Source organism: Spinacia oleracea, chromosome 1 (genome assembly GCF_020520425.1).
Source record: "Spinacia oleracea cultivar Varoflay chromosome 1, BTI_SOV_V1, whole genome shotgun sequence".
Lineage (NCBI taxonomy): Eukaryota > Viridiplantae > Streptophyta > Magnoliopsida > Caryophyllales > Amaranthaceae > Spinacia > Spinacia oleracea.
This window is the reverse complement of record NC_079487.1, coordinates 107,499,506-107,506,132: the sequence shown is the minus strand read 5'-3', so window position 1 is coordinate 107,506,132 and position 6,627 is coordinate 107,499,506. Positions and strand designations below refer to the sequence as shown.

General features: G+C 34.8%; 1 long non-coding RNA gene across 2 annotated transcripts; it reads right to left on the bottom strand.

Moving 5' to 3' along the window:
* Nucleotides 1-235: 235 nt before the first annotated feature.
* Nucleotides 236-5,433, bottom strand: LOC130469543 (uncharacterized). Of its 2 annotated transcripts, none has more exons than XR_008930010.1 (3): nt 5,014-5,433; nt 4,831-4,934; nt 236-909 (listed from the first exon to the last, which is right to left on the bottom strand). It is a non-coding gene; the product is annotated as an uncharacterized lncRNA (long non-coding RNA). The 2 variants fall into 2 exon arrangements; XR_008930006.1 differs by lacking the exon at nt 236-909 and adding an exon at nt 3,716-4,598.
* Nucleotides 5,434-6,627: the final 1,194 nt, after the last annotated feature.

The following is a 6,627-nucleotide window of genomic DNA, read 5'->3' as shown; positions in this document are numbered from 1 at the left end:
TTCCCTCTTGCAGTGCTTAGATGTTCTCCTAGTTTCATTAAGAACTGCATTAACCTTTGATCCTGTTGCATCTTAAAAATCTTCTATGTCAAGTTACAAGTACACTGGTTACCAGTGCATGTAGGTAGTGGATTAGCTGCACTTATCTTGTCCCAAATAGACTAGATCTCTGTGAAAAATCCAGCAATATTTTTCCCTCCTTGTGTGATCTCAGCTGGTTGTTGTTCAAGAGAAAACAACTGTGGTCTAGAGAAAAAACCAAATCTCTCCTCTAGGTCGATCTATCCAGATTTCCCTAGCTGTGTTAAAATATAACACACTTTTGGCTATATTTGTATCCAAATTGAATAACAACCATGAAATCATCATCCATGCTTGATATGTTGGATGAGTTGCATCAGGTTTCTCTAGAGTTCCATTCACAAACCCTAGCTTATTCTTTGATGACATAGAGATCATCATACTTCTCTTCCAATCACCATAACCATCTCCTTTAAATTTCACAGAAACTAACTGGTTTGCTGTATTATCAGTTGGGTGCAAATAGAATGGATTAGCAGGATCTTGATTAGGTGATAGAAGTGTTTGTTGTGCCATAATTGCTTTATAATTTTATTTAAAAGAGAATCTAAGTGTTCAAGTCAAATTTCTACTAGAAATTCTGAAGAATATGAGGATATAACGAGATTCAATCAACTGAAGTATCTAAGACCAAGAAAAATGAAGAGAAACAACATGAATCAATCTATCAATATCAGATGCACCACAATCAAACTGTAACTGACAAATTTCCACAGATTTGATGAGAACAGATGAACATACCCTCGAAATTGATCGACTGAGAACTTAGAACAAATTGTACCGCTGCGTTCAGAATAAAACACTGATCCAGAATCTACAATCGCTGCTCTGATACCATGATGAAATCAGCAGTTTAGAAGAGAATCATTCACAGAAAATGAAGAACACTGATGTAGTTTAGTAGCTGCAAAGAACTGTGCAGCTAAGTTGGAATTAGAATAAGGAAAGCTCTCAATTGTATTTTGATTACAAGTTGTGATAATGCCAAGTAATCCTAGAGAAGGCAAACTAGGAATATAAATACTACAAAGATGACAACAAGGCTTAACCAATCAGGAAGCAGCTGCTGACTTACAACTAATCAAAATACTCTAACACACATGCTGTAATAATCTAGCTGGCAATAGTTTGTTACAATTCGGTTACATGGGGTGTGATCTGCTGTGTGCTAGACCAGCATTGTAATGATGTGACTGCCCTGTATCTTGTTGTTGTGTTGACTTGATGAAGTCAAGATCATACTGTCTAACATGTACTATTTAGGGTCAGATCTTGATAAATTTTAAGAAATTATTAATTATAAAAGCTAAAACATACATACTACATATAAATATTGTTGGCATATTGATCGAATGCATTTGTATTCAATAAGGTATTGAATTTTCAAATCATAATCCCTCATAATTTTTTAACCAAAATCCGTCACTGATATTGACGTCAACTAGTTCTAGCCACGCATTGCCAAATTAAATAGTGGTCCTTCAAAAAAGAACAAAAAACTAATTATCAAATTAAAGTATGTAAAGATATTTTGTATATTTTAATCAAAGTTTATGAAGATGGATTCACAAATTACATACAAAATATAAGACAACGTTTATGTCAATAACTAGTTCACTATCAAAAGCATTGACATCGTTATTTTAAATATTTCATTTAAGCATCAAGCCCTACCAATATATTCCGCTCAATAACACATAATGTCGATATATCTCATAGGAGTGGAATGAATCAAATACATATGTTGTACTCGATTCTCATTCAAACCGGCCATAAGACATTAAAATATCATACCGGCCGGCACAGGAAGGCTAGTATAAATACATAACTTGGAAACTCATCCTCCAAACATCTTAAAAAGAAACAACAATTCTTTTGTATACAACCTCATTTACTATAAGCTACTCCGTACAAGAAAGTAGAAATGGATAAAAGAATCATGCAAGTCTCCCTTCTGATTCTGCTTTCAGGTTTACTTCTCATCCTTCAAATTATATAACTAGTTTTTTGGGTCGAAAGATGTCTGATAGTTGCAACTAAAACATTTATCATCTTATGCATGAATATCATGGTCGAATCATTTTCATTTACAAAGTATTTACATTTCTTTTTGAAGAATAATGTGAAAATTACGATGACATAGCTATAGTGGTAAAAGTTTTAAAGTTAAAACTTGAGGTTAATTTTTTTATTTTTATGAGTGCAATTACATGAAATGTAAGTTAGACTGTTAAGATTTGACCCGTGAAACATCACGTGTGAGAGTCCCACATTGATAAAAAAGAAGAGTGTTAAACACTTAATAAGGCCAAGGGGCTATTCCCCTTATCGCCATATAGTTTTAAGGTGGAACCTCCTTTGGACTTGTTAAGTGGGATCTCTCTCTTTATTGGCGCGGCCTATGCCCGTATTTAACATGGTATCAGAGCCAGACCCACAACTGGGACCTTACACGTGAGGGGAAGTGTTAAGATCTGACCCGTGAAAAAAAGAGGAGAGTGCGTGCTACAAACATCTATACCTAGTATTTATAAAGGAAGAAGCCATGTGGCATCTCCTTTCATCCATCATTTTGTTTTGTTTTTTTTTTCAATTTGTCTTTATTGTTTCTATGATTTACAACTTTTAATGCATCTTCCACTCAATTTTCCTTATCCAACATCAAGTTTTTAATAGTCTAATATACTCATTATGGCACGCTTGGATTGAGTGTAATGGATTATGGGGGTAATAAAAGTCAAACCACCATAATAAAAGGACAATGAAGATGAATTGAGGTGGTTGCAAGGAGGGTGGTGTGGTGGTATTGTGATGAGAAGTTGTGACAGTGGTGGTGTTGTGAGGAGAAGGGAGGAAGGGGGGAAGTAATTACCCCCCAAATAAGGGTAATAATCACCCTAGTGGGATGGTGGGTAACTATTCCTCCCATGATGAGGGTATTTGTTCTCCCTTCCCTTTTATTTTCTTCTTGCCAACACTATCTTATTCCCTTTGCCACCAATTCATCCTCTCATCATCACCTACAATTACCTTAGTTTGACTTTTATTACCCCTTTAATACATTACCCTCAATCCAAGCGTGCCCTTAGTCTCTTCCATTCCACCCCTTTAACATCCAATATTTATTCAACATATAATTTTTATATTTTCCAACCTTCAAATTACACCTCTATTTAATTAATATATTACCAAAAATCACAAATACTCACTAATTAAATTTTCAACAGACATCTGAATAACCAATATACAACTGCCCGTTCTATAAACGGGGTCAAAAGCTAGTTAACTTGTTTATGAACGGTTTTTAATATTTAGTATAGAAGGTTTATTTTAGGTGTAGTACTTGTGTACGCACAAAAGGTCTTAATTATTGTTCCCTGGTTTATTCTTTAATTATTATTAGCTTGTTCGTATTTTAATTTGAAGGTTAAACTTTAAAAGCTTTAAAGAAACTTTCATATTATATACTTACGCGTATTTGAAGATCGATGTTTAATTCTCAAATACATGCATTAACTAACATGCATAGTACTTGGAATGATCGAATATACATACGAGTATATATCATATATATATTCCATCAAAGAAAAAGTAGTTGGATCGTACCAAATGAATATAAACTGATGATGTCTATTTATGATTTGTAATTGGCGTCAGTGGTGATGCTCCAAATGGTTACCTTTGAGGTGGAAGCTCAGACATGCAAAGCATATGACTCTATATGTAACCCTCTAGTAATTCCAACGGATTGTTGTGATGAACTTATATGCCATCAAGTTGCAGCTGGTGAATTTAAATGTAAAGAAGGACCTTGCGAGGACCACGCTGACCATGAATGTCATCCTGTTTTTTTCCCATGTTGCCCTTTGACTGGGTTGACTTGTACAGATAACATATGCCAACTGGGTTGACTTGTACAGATGTCAACATATGCCAACTGGGTTGACTTGTACAGATAACATATGCCTGCAAATCTGCAATGAATGCCTTCGCAATTATCATCTGCTGTCAAGCTAAGGCACAATGTTTGTTATATTTCCTTGTCATTTATTATGGTTAATTTGTGACTTATATAGTCATGGCTTGGAGTGTACTTCAATTTTTGTTTTCCTGCACGTGTGTCAATATAATGTTTGGTCCGATAATACTAGCTTTAATCTGCGAGTATTAATGGGCTTCTATAATTTGTATTGGATATTGGTATGTACTCTTGCTATAGTACGTACAACAAGATCGAATAAATAAAACCGTATCTCTTTCAATTCTTTTGCTTGTTTATAAATATCCATATGCTCACTAGCTTATGTACATCATGTAGCATTCATCAATAGGAGTAACATTATAACACCACTCTTATCCAAACCGATTGTATAACCGAATTTAGCACTATAATGGAGGAATTTTCTCAATGAACTATTAGAATAATGCATTGAATCGGTCATTTAACAATTTATCTCAAGGAAGACCTAATCAAAGAGATTTATAGGCTTCTTCCTAATTTTTTTTCAAAGTATCTCCTATCAATTAGAAATGAAAATTAAGAGTCCAAAAGAGAAACAATAACACCAATTAATGCAATCTGCAAATGAGCAAATCTATTCCTATTTAAGCAAACTGCAAACATCTTTACTCCCCGTTCCTAATTAATAGTCACGTTCGTATTCCACAGTGCATCATACATAAACTATTATGGTGACGTACAACTGAATTCGGACTAGAATAAAACTAAAGAATAGTTGATGTACTAACCTGTCTAAATAAGGGCAACCCACAACCCAAATGCAATCTATCAATCTCATGTATTTTGGCATGGAGAACCCCATGAAGCAATGTGGTCATTTCTCAACAAAACCCTGCAAAATCCAAGAAACAACAAATTAGCCCTCTAACAAAAATAAAATTACACATTTTAAAACCCGAGAAATTATCAACCTTTTTCGCGAAAGATGAAATTGCAGAAAAGTTGTTCTCTTTCCAGAAAAGAATTGGAACATTTCAACAGTATAAATCAGTTGGAAAAATTTGCAGGAAATCTCCATGAATAAGCTAAGTTGGTGTAAAGCAACGGAAATCTTGGGATGATTTTTCATTGTTTCCTCGTCAACAAGATTCACCTTACCAGGTCGAGAATCAAACAGAATTTGTGCTCAACTTTCCTTTCAAGTTTTCTTTCTTGGAGTTGGGCAAGAAATTACTACTTCTAGCGTTTGCAAATGTTCGAGGATTCCAAGCCAAAAGCGTTATTTCTTTTGGTTTATCAAATAATTTCTGTTTTTTCCCTTCAAACGTGACATTTTAATTAATTTTACATGCGCTAAGCACAAAGGTCGATGGATGAGACTTAGAGAGATTATTTTTTAGTTTGCTCCGACTACATTTGAATTAGATTCGGGTCGCACACCTTGTATATGTATATGGTGTGTGAGTTTTCCAATAAGAGCTTATATATATACTGTGAGGTTTAAATTTGGGACCTTCTTTAAGCGACATCAGACTGCTTACTACTTGAGCCAACTAGAGATGGTGAGACTTGAGAGATTACTTTTCCATACAACTATACAAGTACAGACTTTGGAAAGTTGACCTGGTTGTAAGCCGTTGTGTCCGAGTATCTAAGGTTTTCTAAATCTCAAGTGGTTTATGATCAACTTGAAAACAAGTCAACCAATACAAACATTTTTAGTACCAAAATATACTCCGTAATATATCAGTACCAATAACACAAATGACTCGTATCGATACTCTTTAGCCGTTTATTACCAATATCAAATTAATGGGTACCAGAAAGAGTCGCTTACATTCGTTTAGAACCCAACTACTCCCTTCGTCCCAGAATACTTGACCTGTTTTCCTTATCGGGCCGTCCCTCAATACTTGACCTGTTTCTAAAAATGGAAATATTCTAACAATATTATATTATTTCTCACACCACTCCTATTAACCCACCTACCCTCTACTCCATACAAAAAATAATTAAAAATTCAACCCCTACTCTCCCCCAACCCCACCCCTTTACACATTTCCCACTAACTACATCAAAATAATACCCCACTATCAACCACTACCTATTAAATTAAATAAGTCAATTCAAGTCCCTTAAACTCTGTGTCGGTCAAACTGGGTCGAGTATTCCGGGACGGAGGGAGTACTTTTGATATACACTTCCTTCCGAGTATCCTAACATTTTCAATTGATTAATGGGTAGAAAGTAGAAACGCAATAAAGAACTTGGGAGTTTTTGGCATCGTTTTAAGCCCAAATGTATGTTTGGGCCATTTTAGACATGGGCTAAAAAAGGCCCGTATTGACCAAGTTAAATTTTAGTGGATTTTGGCATAATTATTAATATATAGATAGGTATGCACCTATCTATATATGCATATGCAATTAAACGACTGTGTTTCAACAATAAGAAATCACGCCCCTATTTTATATCACATATCCATTTTCTCTCTCCTCTAACCTCTGCCCATATTCTCTAACCATTTTCTCTATCATCAAAACCTCCCACTCTCTTTCCTCCATTGATGTCACTCCTTCTCTCTC